A 24548-nucleotide genomic window follows, 5' to 3' on the forward strand; every position below is an offset into this window, starting at 1 on the left:
GTTGTTTTTGTTCTTTTGTGTTTTCCATACAAATAATCATGTCATCTATAAAGAAAGTCAGTTTTATTTCTTCCTTTCTATGCTATATGCATTTTATTTCCTTTTCTTGTCTTATTACATTAGTTAGGACTTCTAGTATGATGTTAACAAGCACTAGTGAGATAAGACATGTTTATCTTTATTTCTGATCTTAGCAGGAAAGTTTTAATAGTTTCTCACCATTGTGATAATGTTAGCTGTAGTTTCATGGAAGATGAACTTTATCAAATTGAGAAGTTTCCCCTTTGTTCTTAGTTTTCTGAGAGTTTGTTATATTCTGTCAATAATAAGTGTTAGATATTGTCAAATATGGTTTCTATATGTACTGTTATAATCATGTGATGTTTCTTTTACAGTCTGTTGATGTGATGGGTTACATTAATTGATTTTTCAAATATTGAACCAGGCTTGCATACATAGGATACATCTACATTGTTATGGTATATAATTTTTTTTATAAATTATTGAAATCTATTTGCCATTATTTTGCTGAGCAATTTTTTATCTATGTTCATGAAAGATATTTGTCGATAGCTTTTTTTATTTTTTTTCTCATTATATCCCTATCTGATTTGGTGCTATATTCTGGGACAGAATATAGAAAATTACAAAAATTCATCCCTTGGTTGTTTAGTACATATCCTATTGTTAATCAATGAGATAGAATTAAGAAAAAGGTAATGTAAAAACAGTATAGAAATTTAAAATACTATTTTTAATATTATAGTTTTGCAGTAGCAGAAATTAAGATTTATTTTCAGGTAAATCACAATGTAATATTAAAAAAGTGTCGTTTAGTTTTAGAACATAAATGTTGATTACCAAGTGTAAGAAAGTTAATAATGTGTGTTGTGTTATATATACTGTCAGCAAAGTAGGGGAAATTCACTTCAATTTAGAGCAATATTCAAAGAAAGTTTGAATCTAAGCCCATATTGAAAAATCGTTTTACCTATCATTTTTAAAAAATTAAGTTTCTAGGGATATACTTAGTTTTGTTAAATAAATATGTTTTAATAACTGAAAATCATCAGAAGTTTGAATTTCTCCACTGTGAACAATAAAAAACTTTAAAAATTAGTCATCACGGTTGGGCGCAGTGGCTCACACCTGTAATCCCAGCACTTTGGGAGGCCGAGGTGGGTGGATTGCCTGAGGTCAGGAGTTTGAGACCAGTCTGGCCAACATGGTGAAACCCCGTCTCTACTAAAAATACATTAAAAAAAAAAAAAGGAAAATTAGCCGGGCGTGGTGGCAGGTGCCTGTAATCCCAGTTACTGGGGAGGCTGAGGCAGGGAAATTGCTTGAATCCAGGAGGTGGAGGTTGCAGTGAGCTGAGATTGTGCCACTACATTCCAGCCTGGGTGACAGAGTGAGACGCTGTCAAAAAAAAAAAAAAAAAAAAAAAAAAAAAAAAAAAAATTAGTCATCATTTCAAGCTTCCCAGGATTCCTATTGGCCTTAGTTTTTGAGGCCTAGAGTCAGGTGTGATCTCTCAGTACTTTCCTGAGTCATTCCAGCTTAGTTCTCAAAAATAGGTTTATTAATTTTCTATTCATTCATTTATCAAAAGCAACAGGTCAGGAATACCAAAGTTGTTGAAAAAGTGGACAAACTTTTTTCTTCTTGAATAACTATACCTAGTTCTGTGTTGGAGAAAATACCCATGGGCCAACTGTTTTGTCAACAGCAAATGTCAATGAGAAATATGACCATTTATTTTCTAAGCAAATTATTAGAATATGTGAGTATATTGGAAAATTAGAAACCTAAAGATTCTAAGTTCTCAAAAAGTTTAGCCTATCTCTGTTTATTTCTTCTCCAATGCCACTGTGAATCCTATAAGGCTACTTGGACTTGACCCCAGAATATGTTCATTATACTTAACCACAATATATCATTAATAAATTAATTTTATATGTGTATGTGTTATATTCCAGATACTGTGTAAGGGAGTTGCAATTCAGTACTTGTGCACATGGTACTTTCATTTTGATAGGAGACTACAACACATAGATAAATAAAGAAATATATATATAATTTCCAACAGGGATTGTTTTATGGGAAAATAAAGTTTGGTAAGAACAGGAGTACTCTAAGCCATGGGAGTGTTTTTCTGCAACCAATATAAGAAAATTTAAGGGAGATTTATCTGATAATGTGAAATTGGAGCAGAGACCAGACAAAGTAAGGTTTTGAGCCATGAGTTTTTCTAGGAGAAGAAATTTTTAGGCAAAAATAGGATAAGCCTTGAGCCAAAAGTTACATGGATGTTTCAGAAAGGGTGAGGAGGTCAGAAATGAAGGGATAAGAGAGTAGGTAATAAGTAGGAATAAGAGATAAGGTCATAGAAGTGGAAGGAGAATAGGCAGGGCAGGTAGAACCCTGTGGACTATTGTAAAGTGTTTGAATTGTGCTTTAAGGAAATTTCAATAACAATTAACAGATCAGGAGCAAGGTGTGAAATGATGTAATTTACAATTCGAGAGGGTAGCTTTGACTGTTGGCTTTAGAATAAATTCCCAGGAAATAGAAGGAAAAAGATCAGTTAGAAGTTATTTCAATAACAAGTGTTAACTGAAATCAGCCTGACTAGTGTGGCAGGACCCAGTGGGCGAGAATTGGAAGATTCAAAAAGCAATTGGACATGGGAGCTGACAGGTTCTATTGGTGTCTGTGGATGCATTAGATGTGGTGTAGAAAAAAGTGAGATCAATGAATGATTGTGCCAAAATGTTTGACCTGACATATCAATAATTGAAGTTTTTACTTACTTTGATGGAGAATACAAATAGGACTGGATGTAAAACCAAAAGTTTAGCTTCACAGATGTTACATTTGAAATGTTGAGTAAGCAGTTTGGTATCTATGTGTGAAGCTCAGTAAATAGGTCCAGACTGGACACATAGATTTGAAAATCATTAGTGTTCAGATGACATCTAAAATCATGGGCCTGAATAGGATTACCCAATAAGTAAGAGAAAAAAAGGTTTTTGACCAGGATGAAAACTGGGTTTTACAGAGCTTGAAGCTTCAGAAATTTGGTGATTATTTTTTGATAAAATAATAGGCAATTAAAAGAATCAAGTACGAAGTTTTGAAGGGGTCCTATTCATATTGAGAACTTCAAAGCTTGAATTTTGTTAACACTATGGTAAATCTGCTTGTGGTTGGGAAGTTGGGGGATAAGCAGCAGAGTAGATTAAGCAGTTGCCAGCTTCTAAAAGGAAACTAAAAAGTGGTATTCCAGAATCAAAGTAGTGAAAGTGTTTCAAGGAGGCAAGAGTAGTCCACTGATTCAAATGATGATGACTCAACAGATAAGATGAAGACAAATAATGGACCATCAGGTTAGGTGACACTGTGGAACTTGACAAAGAGTAGTGTTGGCTGGTGTAGCAGGAGCAAAATCCTAGGTGGGATAGATTTAGACACATAAGTGGAGAGTAAATAAGGAGCAGTGAGTTTTCTGCAAAGAAAGGAGATCTATGGAACAGTTCAAAGGGATGGATACATCAAGGGATAAATTTAAGGATCGCTCATATATGTGTGGCTTGATTTACTGTATAACTAACGTTTAGATTACCTGAAAACAACCTATATTAAATGCAAGAACATGAGGTTAAAAACAAGGACAGACCATTTCTTTTTAATAAGAATATAGCTCTAAATACAACATGCCATTTTCCCCAGATTTCTCCTATTTCCTGAAATACATAAAGCTACGTATGTGTAATGACAGAACAGATCTTTAGTACAAGCCAAATATCTTGTGAGAGAGACTTTCAGCTAAATGTTTTTGTTTTTGTGTTTATTTATTTATTTATTTGTAGAGACAGGATTTTACTACGTTGCCAAGGGTGATCTCACACTTCTGGCCTCAAGCAATTCTCTCACCTCAGATTCCCAAAATACTGAGATTACAGGAACAAGCCACCATGACCAGCTATGCTTTTGTGGTTACTATAAGAAATATATAGTTCTTGTAAATGGTCAACTTTATCGAAGTATAATTTCCATTCAATATAAGTATATATTAATACTTCAATGAGTATTGACAAATATATACACCCATGTGAGCATCATTCTGATCAAGATACACATTTTCATCACCTTCAAAAATTGCTGGTATCCCTATTCAATCAACTTTGCACAATACTCACTCCAGTCAACCACTCATGTTTTCTGTCACCAAAAGATTAGGTTTAAATGTTGTAGGACTCTATATAATTGAAATCCTACCGAATGTACTCATGTGTGTGGCTTCTTTGCCACTATGTTGATTTGGGTATTAGAGTTTCACTACTGGTATTGCTGAATAGTATTTTGTTGTATATGTATCCTACAATTTGCCTATTCATTTATATTCTAATGGACATTTGGATTGAACCAAATTTTTGGAGTTTTCGTGGAACTCCTATGAATACCATATAAATTTTCTTGTGAGTATAAATTTTTATTTCTTTGGGTAAGTACCTGGAAGAATAATCTGTATGTCATACAATAAATATATGGTTAACTTTATTAACTAACTGCTCAATCGTTTTTGAAGGTAGTCATAATATTTTACCTTCCCATCAAAACTTTGTGAGAATGACAGTGATTCCACATCTTTAGATTTGTTAAAGAGGTATCCCATAACAGTTAGTTAGAAATATTCCAAGTCTCTAAATTTTATAAACTGGCCTTTGTGAAATTATACATATGAAGTTGATTTTTTGAAAGGAATTGAGTCAAATGTAAAGGATACTTACCTAATGTTTTCTTGTGATAATCAACTTTGTCAATGAAAACTACCATACTAGAGAACCTGTTACTGTTCTTGATCTAATTAAGAAGTAGTGTACAATGGACTATTGTAAATGCTCTGTAAGATCTTGAAAAAACAAATGTTGTCTGACTATGGAACTTAACAATGGGTGCTTCAGTGGATCCTCTCAAATGAAAATGCTGTGGTTACAAACAATGTCATGACACCATTAATCAGGGATTAAGAAATTATTACTTAATTACATTCAGTAGTAAATACAGGTACAACTATGAGAACATATTTCTTTAGAAACAAAGACACTTTATTGGCAAAGTGTTTATTTGCCAATAAACTGTGTTCTCATTTTTATAACTAAAATTATTTTCTTTCAGAGGAAAGCTTATTTTTGTAACCATAAAAATATATTTTTTTTCATTGAAACTCATTTGTGCTTGGATGTATTTGTATAAATTGCTTCATTTATGAATTCCTTTATTTTTTTTCAAGGAAAGTAAAGCAGATGCTGTGGAATACCATGTTACATATCACTCTGGCCCACCTTTGAGTTTATCCGCAGCTACAACTGACAGTTCCCATTCAAGCCAGTTGCTTTCACACTGAGGCCTGTTTGCTTCAATTTTGAGGGTGTTCTTGTTTATCTCTGAAACCACGGGTAATCTTCAATTAAGGAAGGATGTGGGTTGATGGATAAACACCCAACTGGGACTGTTCTGAACCATCTTCTATTGATTACTCAGGGGATCCCAGCAGGACTAAGCCACACTTGCTTCCTGTTATGATCTGCTCCTTGACATTGACTTCCAATGTGTGGCTTTCCTCCTTTCCCTGTTCCACTTTTCTTGCTCCTTCACTTGTGCTTCCTGGAATCATCTCCGAAAAAACTGACTTGTCTCAGTGTCTATTTCTGTGAGAAGTCACACAAAGAACCAAAACTTATTAAGTGACAATAAAGGTCTCATTCATTCATTCATTCATTCAGCAAAGACTTATTGCATCCTTACAATCTCCCAGGCATGTTGCTTGTCCTCAGATAGCTAACAATTTACTGGTGATGACTGACATTGAACAAGTGATTATAAGTGTATATAGACTAGTGCTGTAAAGACTAGAACATCAACTCTGTGAGGGCAGAGCTTTTGTCTGTATAGTTCTACTCCCCCTTCTCCCAGGCATTACTATAATTCCAATGTCAAAAAAATTTCCTGACAAATAGTAGTTGCAAAGAAGTGAATGAATGCTAAGGCTTAAACTAGAAACCTTTAGCAATTACAAAGTATCATTACAAGTAAAGGAGAGTGGGAAAGCCATAAAAAATGTAAGTTTAATTTTCTGACTTACTGGGTAGCTACAGGCAGAAAAACACTAGCAAAGAAAAGTAATTCAGTAGATCCTTTGGAGCATCAAGACAAAGGTTGTTGCTTGGACATCTTTTCCTTCTAAATTAAGGGACAACAGGCTACAGACCGTCACAAAGTATCACGTATAATATGCCCCTGCATTGGTTTGCCAGGGCTGCTGTTGCAAAGTATCACAATCTGAGTGGCTCAAACAACTTTTTGTCTCACAGTTTTAGGGAATAAAAGTCAAAGAGTAAGGCGTTGGCAGAGCTGAGTTCTATCTGAGGGCACTAGGGAAAGATCTGTTCCATGCTCCTTTCCTGACTTCTGGTGTGTGGCTGGCCATATTTGGCATTCCTTGGCTTGTAGATGCATCACTCAGGTCTTCACCTTCATGTTCATATGAAGTTCTCTCTGCATGTATGTCTATCTACAAATGTCCTCTTTTTATAAGAACACTGGTCATATTGGATTTGAGACCCATCCTACTCCAGAATAACCTCATCCTACTTAATTACATCTGCAACAATTCTATTTTCAAACAGGGCCACATTTTATAGTACTGTGGGTTAGAACTTCAACCTATGAATTTATATGGGAATAATTCAACATATAACACAACCCTTTCCTTCAACCTTGGAGCTGAATGGAGAGAGGTCCTTAGAATATAGTATATAGCAGGTGAGACTCACCAATAAAGATGCTATTACTTTAGGTTTTCATGATGACAGGTATGGCTTGAAGGTATCCTTTTCATATTATTACATGTAATAACAATAGATGGTAATTGCCTTTGGATAGGCAAATTCACCAGTAGCTATTGTTTAGTGTAAGACAATCCACATATTAAAGAGAACTACATCAATTTGTTTCTAACTAATCCACTACTCAAAAATCCAGATGTTTGAGTAATAATGAATTTATTAGGCAAGGTTTTTTAATAATTTGCTCAATCTTAGTATTTTTTCTTTTATTATAAATCTAAAATAATTTTATCTTATCTCATGACTATTAAAGTCCACATTTTTTAAACCAAATTATTTGTTTCTCCCTAAGTCCTCTGCAATATCTAAATAAAATAAGGTTTTCATTTTAATATATTTTGATCTGTCTTTATTTTATTGCTTCCATAGAATTTTGGAAATACCGTTTATTGAATTGTTTTTCAATAAAACCTAAGTGGATGCTGGGAAAGAAGTAGAAAGGTCATCAATTATAAACTAGAAATACTGTAATCAATTTTTTGAGATAGTTAAATATTTAATAAATAATAAATTCATATAAAAACAGAGGTAAAATACTATAATATAAATGGGCATAAATAACTGAAATATTTTTGGTAATGATTACAAAATATCTTAGCATATTTAATAATGCCAATCAAAACCAAAATAAGCTCTTTAACATAAATGTTATTATTTAAAGTCAAATGTAAGTATGAAAACTGAATTATAAATTTAATCTCAGTAAGAAGCTAAGTATGCTTATTGTAATATTCTTTTTTAAACAATCTCCTTTTTTTTAGCTGAATAAGCCATACCTCAAAACAGAGATAACATAATTAATAAACAAAGATTTTTGGCAGCTGATTACTAGATATATACGCAGTTTGTTTTTGCCTCTGGAGTTTCAGAATATTGTTAAATTATGCTTATCAAAAGAATAAAACAGCTTATCCAACGATGCCTGACAAAACAACAATCCATCATACAGAATTTACTTCAGAAATTACCATGTTTCAGAGCATGATTTCTCTGTGACCTAGAATTAATTGAAGAATTGATGCAAGAATCATCATAAATACAAAAAAGTGACAGAAACTGATCTCTTTGAGGTCAACAGAGTTTTGATGAAGAAGCCTGTGATGTCTTCCAAAGGGCAATAGCCAGACTAAAGGTCTCCCAGTTTTGTTCTCTGTTTGATCTTTTGATCTCTACTCAATGTTTCAATGTCATTACCCAAGAGTAAGAAAGAAAGGTCATTTTTTCCTTTAAATTCTAAGCTCTTTAATTTCAGTATGTTTTTGTTTCTCTTTCTTTTTGTAGTATCAATTTGTCTCACCTGATCCTCAGTAGTCCAAAATCCTTAGACTGGCAATAATGTACAGACAAAGAATTTGCTCTAAAAGAACGAAGTCCAACAGTGTGGTATAGTCATTAAAACATTCATGGACTTTGCAGCCAGGTGAAACTTGCCTCTGTTCCCAATTCTATTTCTATTTCACTAGGTGACTAAATCAATTGCTTAACTTTTCTTTGGGTTTGATCAAAGTAACATGAAATAATACTCGTTCCTTTTTTAACATTTTTTTCTGTGCAATAGTAATCCTTATCAATGTCAGATGTGTGCTTTAGGCTTGCTAGGGAAAAGTTCATGATTCTGGTAATTGAAAAAAGAAAAATATTAATATTATTCTTCATATTAGCCTATACATAGGGTTTTTTTTTATAGTATCCATTGTACTGTTGTTTCATGTTTCATTTGCAAGTAAATATTGCTAAATGAGCATGCTGTATGAAGTGAAATGTTGCAAGTTATGTTAACTATGCATCTGTAATGTATTACTTTAACTCCTGTGGTATAGTCAGAAAAGACCATAGACCTCATCTGTTGTCTAATTTCCAATTATGTCACTGCAGGACTGGAATAGATTGATGGCAAAAGGCAAAAATGAGGAAACACTAACGTTAAATGAAAGATTATATTGGTGGGAAACAATAAGTGATTCTCTGCTGAATGATGACAGCTGGAAAGTAGCTCTGAATTGCACCCTTCTCTAAATTGCAAAGGTCAAATACTGTTCATCCCAAACACAGACCACATCTAACACATCCCTGTAACTCTATGATCTTACGATGTAATAATTGTTTGTAGGTTTATTCCCAGTAGAAATTATGCATGTGCAGGCAGACCTATCCCAATAAAATACCTATTTTACCTATTTTATTGTGATAATACAATATTAACTTAGTCTCCTATAGTTTTAAAAAGTCAGCTCTGACTTTACACACACACACACACACACACACACACACGTTGAGTAGCACGCTTGCATCAATTATATATATTAGCTTTTTCATAGATGAATTGTATGTTCAGACATCTTGATAAATGATAAAATGTTTGAATATATATATTTTTCTGTTTCAAGAAGTTTAATTTACAGACCGAGCAGAGTGCCTGATAAAGTGATGAAAAATGATGAAGAAACTAGGGAAACAGATGCCAAAGTAGGACTGGGAACACGTTTTGAAATAGGATGAAATCAATATTTATATAGAATATTTTGGGACATGCTGAAAATGATCAATAAACGTGACTAGGGTCTTCTACCTCACAATCTAAATGGAAAAAATGTCTGAATTCTTCTAGTAGCCACAGATATCTACCTAAATATTACTTAATATAAAAATCAAAAATACATTGTAGTGCCTTGCACTGAAACATTCAAGAAATGTCTTTTGACTGACCTATGGCATGGATAATATGACAAGAAATAATGAATGAATGAATTCTGCCATGGTTTAAGTACGTCCCCCAAAGTGCATGTATTGGAAACTTAATCCCCAATACTACAAGTGTTGGGAGATAGGACTTTAAGAGATGGTGTTATTCTTAGAGTGGGTTAGTTATTGCAGAAATGGGTTCCTGATGAGTTCAGCCATCATTCACCCTTCCAACATGCTTTCTTGGCCTTCTGCCTTCCACCATGGAATAACGCAAGAAGGACCTTGCCAAGATGTTAACCCCTTGACTTTGTACTTGCGAGCCTCCAGAGCTATGAACCAAATACATATTTGTTTATCATAAATTACTGAGTCTTATTTTGTTATAGCCATACAAAACAAACTAAGTCAATTCATTGTTCCATAGGAAAAACAAATAGCTTTTATAATTGCTTTAGTTATGAGTTCAAAATATAATGCCTGAAGTCACATAGCTGCTAAAAGTCATTTTTTAAACTCAATCCTGTTTATTTAGAATACTCTAATTTTTTTAGAAAATAGTTTTAACATTATTGATTTGGGATGAGAAAAATAACATTTTCTGTGTGATGGTCTTTTCATGAATTTTTATAGAATCTCCTACCTGAACTTTCTCTTAATATTCTTTTCTCTTTCTCTCTGGGGAACCATTCTTCTATGGACCTACTTCTTCAAGAGAAACAATTAATTTAACAAAAGACAAGGACTAATGCTGTTACTATGTATATCCTTGTGCATTGAAAACTAGAAAATCATAGTAGGTGGATTTATAAACATTATTGCTGTTTTGCACTGTAGGAAACTTGCAATTTGGTCAAGATCCACATTTAATTCCTGTCTTTATATTCACATCTCTGTAATATTTTCTCCTTGGCATCTTTAAAAGCTATTGTATACAAAAGAATTCTTTTAATAATCAGTTTGCCTTTAAGCCTTACTATAACCCCCAAATTGCTTTAGATAGGTAAAGAGGTAGGTAGCACTATAGATAAATAATAGAAATAATAGCATTGTGCCACATGATTTGTTACTCCACTGCAGATTATATCTTGTAACTTATGAGAAGAAAGCTTTAAATGAGTTTCCAGGGTCATAACCCTATTGTGATGAAAACTATACACACAATTCTCAGTGTTCTTACTTTATTTTTGTAACAAAATATTCCATTTTGTGCAATAAAATATTAAGTTAAATCTCCTATAGTTTTAAAAAGTCGATACTGATTATTGTATATGTATGTTGAGGAGCAGTGTTGCATCAGTTATATATATTACTTTTTTCACAGCTGAATTTTATATTCAGACATCTTGATAAATGATTAAACCTTTGAATATATGTATTTTTCTGTTTCAAGAAGTTCAAAAACACTACCAATAAAATGAAACCTAATAAAAATACTGTTATTTAAGCAATATACAACTTTCTGTCTTTCTAAATATAACCGTATATAGTACATATAAAATTATCTATGGTAGTTCCACAAAGTAAGTGAGAGCTGCAATTGTGAAAACATCAGTCTCAATTAGTACACAAATTACTTTATAAAAAGTCTAAAATTAATTTGTTCACTGGAAATTATATATATATGTGTGTGTGTGTGTGTGTGTGTGTGTATATATATATATAGTATACAATTTCTTAGCTTATCAAATAATGCCAAAGGAGATATACAGATATATCTCCTTTGTGTAGTAGGCATAAATTCTACAGGTGACTATAGGGGAAAAGTACAGATTATTTTCTTGATATTTCTTAATGTTTTTAATGTGGTCATATCCTCAAAATCAAGGCTCCTTTCTGTTTTAAAATAGACATTTAAAATTATTCTGTCTCACAACTGGGTAAAATAAGGCAAAGAAACTATGTCCAGGTCTTGTTATTTGTTTAAACTGAAATATATTAACATATGGCCACAATATGATTTTTCCCAGAAATATTCAAAATGGTGTTTAATAATTAGTCACTCTTCATTTATCTGTTTTGTCCTGCATTTGATGATTATTTTAGTGCTAAATGTCTCCTATTATTCTATGTTCAATGTCTAGAACAAAAATGTGTAGCAACAGTTTGTTTGCCCTCTCAATGATCAAAGTAAAATCATCAGGGTAAGGAGGAATGTAGGATTTCTGAGATGGCTAAGAGAGGAAAAATTAATTCTAAATAGAAGTGAATATGTGCTTTTAATGATGACAGAAATAAGGCTAACACCCTCAAAGAAATGGCACTGTGTGTGCATAACAGGTTCTCACTAATTAGAGCTCCACCCATCTCATTTCAATTCAGTCCCTATTGCCAGTTAGTCCGAAACTTCTAAGAATAAGTCTTAAAATAGTGATCAAGAAGTTGCATATAACAAGGTGTAGCAAGTCAGCAGAAATTTGTTTGCACTGTGAGTATCTCAGGGTGGGCGATAGGTGGAGAATTACTGGTTAATCACTGTGTGGGTCCTCGGAACTTTCCTGATTAACCAAATTTGCTGGTATAAGAGGCATGCTTCAGTTTTTTAACTGTGACAGCAGCTGGCAGCATGCTACAAAAGACCTAGGCAGTAATCACCCACTCACTCTGTGAAAGCCAAAAGGAAAACCTCTTCAGATGAAGCCCTGAAGGGTTTCATGCCTCAGAACTGCTAAGATTTTGCAGTTGGAATGATTTTAGAGAAATTTACAAGGAAAACTTCATTATGAATCTCTCATACACCGTCTCCCCTGAGAAGCTTATCACTGTTTGTCAACTGCAACAGAAAGCATAATGCTTTTTTATTAATAGGGTTCTTTTTTTTTCCAAAGGGATTGTTGTAAAATACCATGATTAATTGAAGATTTCTTTTTACTTCTGATTTGCCTGATTGACACAAGTAACCCTTATTAATTTCCCCAGATGCTGAAAGCAGTGGTAGCAAAGAAACACAAGACAATGCATTATTTATTCTGATATTCAGTGGTCATTTTCATCCTTGTCACAAATATTAATTTAATGAGGCCACATTACCATGCTTTTCACGAACTCTGACATGGCCGGGGGTAGGAGTGTTGATAAAACTGATTAAACTCTCTAGATGATGCACATTTACTCAAATTCACATTTGGATGCTTAATATACTTGCCATTCATTGTGCCATATATAATGTATCTCTTCTTATCAGTTGCATTTAAAAAATGATAAAACAAAATAATTATGCCCAAAAAGTTAGAAAAGCTCACCAAATGCATGATATCTTCAACTGCTTGCTATTTAAAGTAATTTGACCATGGCAGATTTAAACTTTTATGGATTTGGTAGGTTTTTGCTTTACTCATTTGTTTAGAGAGCATAATTTTTTAAATCAACCTTTCATTTGTAGCATAGTAGCTCATATCCAAGAATACTGTGTGCCACCTTATCAGTTACATTTTGTTAAGTATTGTAGGTTCTACTAAAATATGTTAATTAATCTTTAATAAAATATGATTTATGTCTTTATACATGGCATACATTCTAGAACTCTTCCCTCTATGAACTCTTATTTTCAGTTAATATATAAGTATATGCACATTAGAAATATTTAAAAAACAAATCTAACTGTACGTATTTCATTAAAGATGGTCAGGCTATGGTGAATTTTTGAAGAAAACATTTATGTGAGTACTGTTTTTTCTTTTCCTCAAATACAAGCTCAAAACATTCACTTCAAACTGCTGAAATCATCAGTGATAAATAATAGTCTTAGAAAATCTGGCATTGTGCTGATTTTAAGGACCTTATGTTTTCAGAAAACTGGAAATATGTCATCCAATATTTTTAAGTATCTAACCTCCATGTGACTCTCAGAATTATTTCTCTAAAATACAAACCTAATCATAAGACTCCACTTTTATAATGTATTAATTAAATTATTTAAAAAAATTCTTACCAAGATGTGATATTCTAAAAATCTCTTGACATTATATATACAGTTGCCATTTACTATCCTGGCAGATCCCTTTTTGTTTACTTTCTCTGAATCAGTCTGAAAAGGCCACTTCTTACATAACCTTCTCTGTGACTCTTTATCGGACATCCTATGACCTCATCTGTCTGGCTTCAGTGCCCAAAAGAACCCTGAGTGCTACACGGCACTATATGACATCACTGCAATGCAATTACTTGCTGGCAAGTTAACACTGACCCTGAGTTCCTCCAGAACAGGGAGAACTTTGCATCTACACTGTCCATCATAGTGTGTGACACAGAGGGATGTATGGATAACTGAAATGATGACTGCATTATCAACTTATTTATCAATGCCAATGAGAATTGCCTATAAAGGTCACTTCTGTAGGCAGGCCATAAGAAATTGGGTGAAATTTGTCACAGGATCATCTATAACAAATGAATAAAGAGGAGTATTATCAATAGGAAAGCTAGCAGCTGGCTGCTTCTTCATCTAGAAAGCTGCAGTCTGCCATGTCACAGGAAACATGGCTCCAAGCTGCCTTGTGTATTCCAGGTAAGAGACAATCTAGACTGCCAATCAGTGAGGACAGATTGGAGGGAGGGATATTGGGCCAGGGGTCTGGAACTATGAGCTGCACTGGAAAATCCACAGAGGCCCGACGGCTCAGAAGCAGAGGAGAAGTGCATGGCCTTCTGCTCCACAGCAGAGTGCTCAGCTCTCTCTTTGGGAATTAAATTAAAACTTACCCTATCCTCAGCTTCACATGTCTGCCTGCCTCACCAGACTTCGTGCACCAAAGAGCCTAGAGCCATCCTTCTTCCTTGTCACTATTTCTATCCTTCCAAGCAGAACCCTTAAGTATAATAAGGGTGCATGTGCTGGTTGAAAAACCCTTAAGTATAACAAGGGTGCATGTGCATGTGCATGTGCTGGTTGAAGAGTTAACACATGTTGAATGACCTCTAGATGCCAGACACTATTAAGGTGCTTTCTAATTTTGATCCTCACAACCGCCATTTGAAGTGGGTACTGCCTTTTCCTTTTTATGTGAAAAGACTGAATATACATGCATTATTTGTGTAAGTTAAATCAGGTGATATTTTTATTTCATGTGTACGTATTTAACTATCTTATGAGGCTCCCAGCCATGCTACTTCATGTATGAGCAGGGTTTCAGCTTCCCATCTATGTGCCCTGGTTATTCACAAGTGAGAATGGAAGAATAAGGCTGAAGGTGAAGGCAGCTTCCCATCTATGTTCCCCCGTTATTCACAAGTGCCTCCAAGGAAAACCTCCCATTGCGTTCAAACCAGTCTGTGTGCCATGGTCTACTACAATGCTTGCTTCTCTTCCTTCCCTGTTACTCGTCCATGTACTCCATTGCTGCTACTGCTCATCACAAAATCTGTTGTCTCCAGATGTTTATCAAACTTTCAATTCTTGGGTTAAGAGAAGGATGCTGGGTCCTGCACCTCAAGAGGGAAGGAGAGATGTACTGATTCCTGTAATATTGAGGACCATGTCTTTCCACCTCCTTTACTTTCACTGGCTAGCTGTGTTTTCTGACTATGTTGGGGTAGAAATTGAAGGATGGATGGCAGGGAGCAGACACAGAAAGGCTTAGAAAGTCAATAAAAGCTTATTCACTCAATAAATACATACCATCCTAAACCCCTACTCAGTTCTAGGCATTTTTCTAAGCATTTTGGTGTGTGGGCTTTTAGGAGCTGGCCTCTGCCTTCACCTTCAGCCTTATTCTCTGACTTCAGCCTCATCTATCTCTATGCCTTTGTGCCTCCCATCCCTCCATTCGTCTTCTCACACCTGTCTAATTCTTTCTCTTTTCAAATTCAGCTCAATTTGTTTTTACTTCTGGAAAGTAAAAAACAAAGTTTGTACTTCTGGAACTTTCATAATTCCCTCTCTGTCTAGCTCAAGACTTAAGAAAGATGTTTGGATGACTATCTCTATAAATGGCCCTGTAACCTTGATGGTTTATTTTCATGACATTATATTAGATAAAAATGAAGTTTTCTATAAGTTTAAGAAATTTACTTAATAATCGACAGGATTTTTGTAATACTGACCCTTACTTATAAGTAAATTGCTGTTCACTTTTTATTTCTACCACATTAGCTTCATATTAAGTTCTAAATGATTATAATTTATTTTCATTTTTTTCCTTCATTAGAAGCAATTCTAATGAAGTCTAAGAAGCCTCCTATCTCATTATCTTACATTTACTCTATAATAACTAGCAACATAAAAAAAAACCAAACTACCTAGAAAACTACAGTCTGTAAATATATCTACTAATGTTCTATATACGGCAATACATGTTTATATGTAACTGACTCTTTTTGTTGGTTTGTTTGTTTGAGACAGGCTTTCACTCTGTTGCTCAGGTTGGAGTGCAGTATCACCAACATGGCTCACTACAACTTTGAACTCCTGGATTAAGTGATTCTCTGCCTTCAGCTTCTGGAGTACCTGGGACTACAGGCATATGGACCACACCTAGTTAATTGTTTAAATTGTTTTTTTTTTTTTTTTTTTTTTTGTAGAGATGGAGCCTCGCTGTGTTGCCCAGGCTGAACTCAAATTCATGACCTCAAGCAGTCCTCCCTCCTCAGCTCCCCAAATCACTGGGATCACAGGTATGAGCCACTGTGTTTGGCTTTTGACATTTTAATAATGTTATGTAAATGTCCTTGATTTATATGCATTATTTAGGTTTAGTTTTAGTATAAATATTTACTGAGGAATCAATTAAGGGGTTATCTATGGATAGTTCCCATGTGGAAAAATAATGAGAGCAAACATTATATAGAGAGTAGTTACTATGTTCCAGAAACTGCCTTAAATAATTTACATTTATTATTTTTAGTCCACACTCAAACATCCTATAATGTAGGAACTATTGATAGTCTCATTATATAGGAAATACAGTAAAAAGCATGAAGTTTAAGTGACTCGTCCAAAATCACAAGACAAGCAAATGGCCTGGTGAGGAGTTGAAAGTAGGCACTATTGGTAGAAAGACAATACTGGTAGAAAGACAATGGTATGTGTGTTGAATTAGATGGAAATTTAACTTGCATTTCTTTAACACTAAAATCAACATTTTTGTGAAATGTTTCAGTGTGCTCAGTGCTAAAAGGAAATATCATACCTTCAGCTGTTCAGAATAAGAGCAGACAAAAATTTTTATAACATATACTACAGTGTATTTATACTTGCTTTTTGAGGCTTCAAGTGGATTGAATCATCATTAAGTTGTTAAGGGTTATGGAGGCTGACTTAATTTTAGTATCTCCGTATTATTTACCCTATACATTACTCCTTCTTAATCTCAGAAAATGAAAGAATATAAGGATTTCCATTTTGCCGGGGGCTGGGGGGGGCCTTCCAAGATGGCCAAATAGGAACAGCTCTGATCTGTAGCTCCCAGCATGATTGACAGAAAAGATGGGTGATTTCTGCATTTCCAACTGAGGTACCTGGTTCATCTCACTGGGACTGGTTGGACAGTGGGTGTAGCCCATGGATGGTGAGCCGAAGCAGGGTAGGGCGTTGCCTTACCTGGGAAGTGCAAGGGGTTGGGGGATTTCCCTTTCCTAGCCAAGAGAAGCTGTAACAGACTGTACCTGGAAAAATGGGACACTCCCACCCAAATACTGTGCTTTTCCCAAGATCTTAGCAACTGGCAGACAAGGTAATTCTTTCCTGCGTCTGGCTTGGCAGCTACCACGCCCACAGAGCCGTACTCACTGTTAGCACAGCAGTCTGAGATTGATCTGTGAGACAGCAGCCTGTCTGGGGAGGGGAGTCTGCCATTACTGAGGCCTGAGTAGGTAAACAAAGCCACCAGGAAGCTCAAACTGGGCGGAGCCCAACACAGCTCAACAAAACCTACTGCCTCTAGACTCCACCTCTATCAGGGCATAGCTGAACAAAAGGGAGCAGACAACCTCTGCAGACTTAAACGTCCCTGTCTGACAGCTCTGAAGAGAGCAATAGTTTTCCCAGCACAGTGTTTGAGCTCTGAGAACAGACAGACTGCCTCCTCAAGTGGGTCCCTGACCCCTGTGCAGCATAACTAGGTGACACCTCCAAGTAGAGGCCAACTGGCACCTTATACAAGAAGCTGCCCCTCTGGGACGAAGCTTCCAGAGGAAGGATCAGGCAGCAATATTTGCTGTTCTGCAATATTTGCTGTTCTGCAGTCTCCACTGGTGATATACAGGTAAACAGGGTTTGGGGTGGAACTCCAGCAAACTCCAACAGACCTGCATCTAAGGGACCTGACTTTTAGGAGAAAATGTAACAGACAGAAAGAATGGCATCAACACCAACAAAAAGTCATGTACACCAAAACCCCATCTGTTGGTCACCCACATCAAAGACCAAAGGTAGATAAAACCACAAAGATGGGGAGAAACCAGAGCAGAAAAGCTGAAAATTCTAAAAATCAGAGCACCTCTTCTCCTCCAAAAGATCGCAGCTCCTTGCCAGCAATGGAACAAAGCTGGACGGAGAATGACTTTGCCAAGTTGACAGAAGTAGACTTCAGAAGGTTGGTAATAATAAACTTCTCAGAGCTAAAGGAGGATGTTCGATCCCATCACAAGGAAACTAAAAATCTTGAAAAAAGATTAGGCAAATGGCTAACTAGAATAAACAGTGTAGAGAAGACCTTAAATGACCTGATGGAGCTGAAAACCATGGCACGAGAACTTCGTGATGCATGCACAAACTTCAGTAGCCAATTCGGTCAAGTGGACGAAAGGGTATCAGTGATTGAAGATCAAATTAATGAAATAAAGTGGGAAGACAAGGTTAGAGATAAAAGTGTAAAAAGAAGTGAACAAAGCCTCCAAGAAATATGAGACTTTGTGAAAAGACCAAATCTACATTTGGTTGGTGTACCTGAAACTGATGGGGAGAATGGAACCAAGTTGGAAAACACTCTTCAGGATATTATCCAGGAGGATGTCCCCAACATAGCAAGGTAGGCAACATTCAAATTCAGGAAATGCAGAGAACACTTCTAAGATACTCCTCGAGAAAAGCAACCGCAAGACACATAATTGTCAGATGCCCCAGGGTTGAAATGAAGTGAAAAGTGTTAAGGGCAGTCAGAGAGAAAGATCAGGTTACTCACAAAAGGAAGCCCATTAGACTAACAGCAGGTATCTCAGCAGAAACCCTACAAACCAGAAGAGAGTGGGGGCCAATAATCAATTATTCTTAAAGAAAAGAAATTCCAACCCAGAATTTCATATCTAGCCACACTAAGTTTCATAAGTGAAGAAGAAATAAAATCCTTTACAGACAAACAAATGCTGAGAGATTTTGTCACCACTAGGCCTGCCTTAGAAGTGCTCCTGAAGGAGCACTAAACATGGAAAGAAACAACTGATAACAACCACTGCAGAAACAGTCCAAACTGTAAAGACCATCGATGCTAGGAAGAAACTGTATCAATTAACAGGCAAAATAACCAGTGAACATCATAATGACAGGATCAAATTCACATATAACAATATTAACATTAAATATAAATGGGCTAAATGCCCCAATTAAAAGACACAGACTGGCAAATTGGATAAACAGTCAACACCCATCAGTGTGCTGTATTCGGGAGACCCATCTCAACTGCAAAGACGCACATGGGTTCAAAATAAAGGGATGGAGGAAGATCTAACAAGCAAATGGAAAGCTAAAATAGAGCAGGGGTTGCAATCTTAGTCTCTGATAAAACAGACTTTAAGCCAACAAAGATCAAAAGAGACAAAGAAGGCCATTACATAATAGTAAAGGGATCAATTCCACAAGAAGACCTAACTATCCTAAATATACATGCACCCAATACAGGAGCACCCAGATTCATAAAGCAAGTCCTTAGAGACCTACAAAGAGACATAGACTCCCACACAATAATAATGGGAGACTTTAACACCCCACTGTCAATATTAGATAGATCAACATGACAGAAGGTTAACAAGGATAGCCAGGACCTGAACTCATCTCTGCAACATGCAGACCTAATAAACATCTACAGAACTCTCTACCCCAAATCAACAGACTATACATTCTTCTCAGCATTGCATTGCACTTATTCTAAAATTGACCACATAATTGGAAGTAAAGCACTCCTCAGCAAATGTAAAAGAACAGAAATCACAACAAACTGTCTCTCAGACCACAGTGCAATCAAATTAGAACTCAGGATTAAGAAACTCAATCAAAACCACACAACTACATGGAAACTGAACATCTTGCTCCTGAATGACTACTGGATAAGTAAAGAAATGAAGGCAGACATAAAGATTTTCTTTGAAACCAATGAGAACAACGAAACAACATACCAGAATCTCTGGGACACATTTAAAGCAGTGTGTAGAGGGAAATCTATAGCACTAAATGCCCACAAGAGAAAGCAGGAAAGATCTAAAATTCACATCCTAATATCACAATTAAAATAATTACAGAAGGAAGAGCAAACAAATTCAAAAGCTAGCAGAAGGCAAGAAATAACTAAGATGAGAGCAGAACTGCAACAGAGACACAAAAAACCCTTCAAAAAATCAATGAATCCAGGAGCTGGTTTTTTGAAAAGATCAACAAAATTGATAGACTGCTAGCAAGACTAATAAAGAAGAAAAGAGAGAAGAATCAAATACACACAATAAAAAAATGATAAAGGGGATATCACCACCAATCTCCAGAAATAAAAACTACCATCAGAGAATACTATAAACACCTCTGTGCAAATAAACTTGAAAATCTAGAAGAAATGGACAAATTCCTGGACACATACACCCTCCCAAGACTAAACCAGGAAGAAGTTGAATCTCTGAATACCCCAATAACAGGCTCTGAAATTGAGGCAATAATTAATAGACTACCGACAAAAAAAGCCCAGAACCAGACAGATTCAGAGCCAAATTCTACCAGCGGTACAAAGAGGAGCTGGCACCATTCCTCCTGAAACTATTCCAATCAATAGAAAAAGAAGAATCCTCCCTAACTCATTTTATGAGGACAACATTATCCTGATACCAAAGCCTGACAGAGACAAAACAACAACAAAAAAAGAGAATTTTAGATCAATATCCCTGATGAACATCAATGTGAAAATTCTCAGTAAAATACTGGCAAACCAAATCCAGCAGCACATCAAAAAGCTTATCCACCACAATCAAGTTGGCTTCATCCCTGGGATGCAAGGCTGGTTCAACATACACAAATCAATAAATGTAATCCATCACATAAACAGAACTAATGACAAAAACCACATGACTATCTCAATAGATGCAGAAAAGGCCTTTGACAAAATTCAACAGCCTTTCATGCTAAAAACTCTCAATAAACTAGGTATTGATGGAACGTATCTCAAAATAATAAGAGCTATTTATGACAAACACACAGTCAATATCATACTGAATGGGCAAAAACTGGAAGCATTCCCTTTGAAAACTGGTGCAAGACAGGGATTCCTTCTCTCACCACTCCTATTCAACATAGTGTTGGAAGTTCTGGCCAGGGCAATCACGCAAAAGAAAGAACAAAAAAGGGTATTCAATTAGGAAACGAGGAAGTCAAATTGTCCCTGTTTGCAGATGACTTGACTGTATATTTAGAAAACCTCATCATCTCAGCCCCAAATCTCCTTAAGCTGATAAGAAACTTCAGCAGTCTCAGGATACAAAATCAATGTGCAAAAATCACAAGCATTCCCATACGCCATTAACAGACAGAGAACCAAATCATGTGTGAACTCCCATTCACAATTGTTACAAAGAGAATAAAATACCTAGGAATCCAACTTACAAGGGATGTGAAGGACCTCTTCAAGGAGAAATACAAACTACTGCTCAATGAAATAAAAGAGGACACAAACAAATGGAAGAATATTTCATGCTCCTGGATAGGAAGAATCAGTATCATGAAAATGGCCATACTGCCCAAAGTAATTTATAGATTCAATGCCATCCCCATCAAGCTACCAATGACTTTCTTCATAGAATTGGAAAAAACTACTTTAAAGTTCATATAGAACCAAAAAAGAGCCCACATTGCCAAGACAATCCTAAGCCAAAAGAACAAAGTTGGAGGCATCACCGTACCTGACTCCAAACTATACCACAAGGCTACAGTAACCAAAACAGCATGGTACTGGTACCAAAACAGATATATAGACCAATGGAACAAAACCGAGATCTCAGAAATGACACCACACATCTACAACCAACTGATCTTTTACAAACCCAACAACAACAATAAATGGGGAAAGGATTCCCTATTTAATAAATGGTGCTGGGAAAACTGGCTAGCCATATGGAGAAAGCTGAAACTGTATCCCTTCCTTACACCTTATACAAAAATTAATTCAAGATGGATTAAAGACTTATATGTTAGGCCTAAAACCATAAAAACCCTAGGAGTAAACCAACGCAATACCATTCAGGACATAGGCACGGGCAAGGACTTCATGACTAAAACACCAAAAGCAGTGGCAACAAAAGCCAAAATTGACAAATGGGATATAATTAAACTAAAGAGCTTCCGCACAGCAAAAGAAACTACCATCAGAGTGAACAGGCAACCTACAGAATGGGGGAACATTTTTGCAATCTACCCATCTGACAAAGGGCTAATATCCAGAATCTATGAAGAACCCAAACAAATTTACAAGAAAAAAACAAACAACCCCATCAAAAAGTGGGCAAAGGATATGAACAGACACTTCTCAAAAGAAGACATCCATACAGCCAACAGACACATGAAAAAATGCTCATCCTCACGGGTCATCAGAGAAATGCAAATCAAAACCACAATGAGATACCATCTCACTCCAGTTAGAATAGCAATCATTAAAAAGTCAGGAAACAACAGATGTTGGAGAGGATGTGGAGAAATAGGAACACTTTTACACTGTTGATGGGAGTATAAATTTGTTCAACCATTGTGAAAGACAGTGTGGTGATTCCTCAAGGATCAAGAACGAGAATTCCCATTTGACCCAGCAATCCCATTACTGGGTATACACCCAAAGGATCATGCTACTATAAAGACACAGGCAGAACCCAAATGTCCATCAATGATAGACTAGATTAAGAAAATGTGGCACATACACACCATGGAATAATATGCAGTCATAAAAAAGGGTGAGTTCATGTCCTTTGCAGGGACATGGATGAAGCTGGAAACCATCATTCTCAGCAAACTACCCCAAGGACAGAAAATCAAACACCACATGTTCTCACTCAAAGGTGGGAATTGAACAATGAGATCACTTGGACACAGGGCGGGGAACATCACACACCGGGGACTGTTGATGGGTGCAGCAAACCAACATGGCATGTATACCTATGTATCAAACCTGCAGATTGTGCACATGTACCCTAGAACTTAAAGTATAATAATAAAAAAAAGGATTTCTATTTCTAAGCAAGCAGTGCATTTAATGACTTTGAAATAATCCTTAAGTCTTTCACTATCTTTGAAAATGTGCTGGGTTTCAAGCTTAACAGAAGCTGAAATCCACATATGGCTGAAAAAGTACTATGGCAAATGCACCAGTAAACTATTATTGAATTTCAGTAATTCTATGAGCATACGTTTTTTGGCTTCATAATAGTTCATTATTAATGATACTTTGATCATTGGTCAGTGCACAAACTACTTTTATTTAATTTATTATTATTATTATTGTACTCTAAGTTCTGGGATACATGTGCAGAATGTGCAGGTTTGTTACATAGGTATACAAGTGCCATGGTGGTTTGCCGCACCCATGTACCCATTATCTACATTAGGTATTTCTCCTAATGCTATCCTTCCCCTGTAATCTACATTAGGTATTTCTCCTAATGCTATCCCTCCCTTAGCCCTCAACCCCCAACGGACCCTGGTGTGTGATGTTCCTCTCCCTCTGTCCATGTGTTCTCATTGTTCAACTCCCACTTACGAGTGAGAAAATGCGGTGTTTGGTTTTCTGTTCCTGTGTTAGTTTGCTGAGAATGATGGTTTCCAGCTTTATCCATGTCCCTGCAAAGGACATGAATTCATCATTTTTATAGACCAATGGAACAGAACAGAGGCCTCAGAAATAACACCACACATCTACAACCATCTGATCTTTGACAAACCTGACAAAAACAATGGGGAAAGGATTCCCTATTTAATAAATGGTGTTAGGAAAACTGGCTAGCTATATGCAGAAAACTGAAACTGGACCCTTTCCTTACACCTTATACAAAAATTAACTCAAGATGAATTAAAGACTTAAACGTAAGACGTAAAACCATAAAAATGCTGGAAGAAAACCTAGGCAATACCATAAACATACATTTTAAGGGAAAGGTTATATCAACATCAGAGCTGGCTGAAGATTTGAAAGTGTACTGGATGTTAATCATTGGACACTCTTAAAACTGATGTTCTTTAAGTGCTTCCTCTACACATGCCTAGGGAATGAACACAGCTTAGTGTTGGGTAGAGGCTGAGGAATATGTATCAACCCTGCCTGCAGATCCTACTCACAAAACTAAAGGTCTTTAGTTAACGGATTCATCCTTATCAAATGTAGTTTAGCTAATATGCTAATATCTGTTGCTTCTTAAGTGTCCCCATGGGTGCTTCACCTCCCACCTAAGTGGCAAATCAAAACTACCCTCTAATTATCAACTATCTAGGTCATTGGATCAATAGATGGATTGATTATCTATCTATCTATCTATCTATCTATCTATCTATCTATCTATCTATCTATAGAGAGAGAGAGAAGTTTATCTCTATTTATCCATCACCCATAAAATTTCAGTGATGTTTCCTACAGATCCTAACCTGGCTGACTTTCTGCTTATTCATGGTATGCCTTTGGATTGCTTAAAACCCCACACACAGCTACCCACTGCTACAAAAGCAAAGTTATACTCTTTTATCAACACAGTCTCCAAAGCTCTGGATGATCAGACCTTGGCTTAACTCAC

Source organism: Macaca thibetana, chromosome 8 (genome assembly GCF_024542745.1).
Source record: "Macaca thibetana thibetana isolate TM-01 chromosome 8, ASM2454274v1, whole genome shotgun sequence".
In the NCBI taxonomy this organism is placed as follows: domain Eukaryota; kingdom Metazoa; phylum Chordata; class Mammalia; order Primates; family Cercopithecidae; genus Macaca; species Macaca thibetana.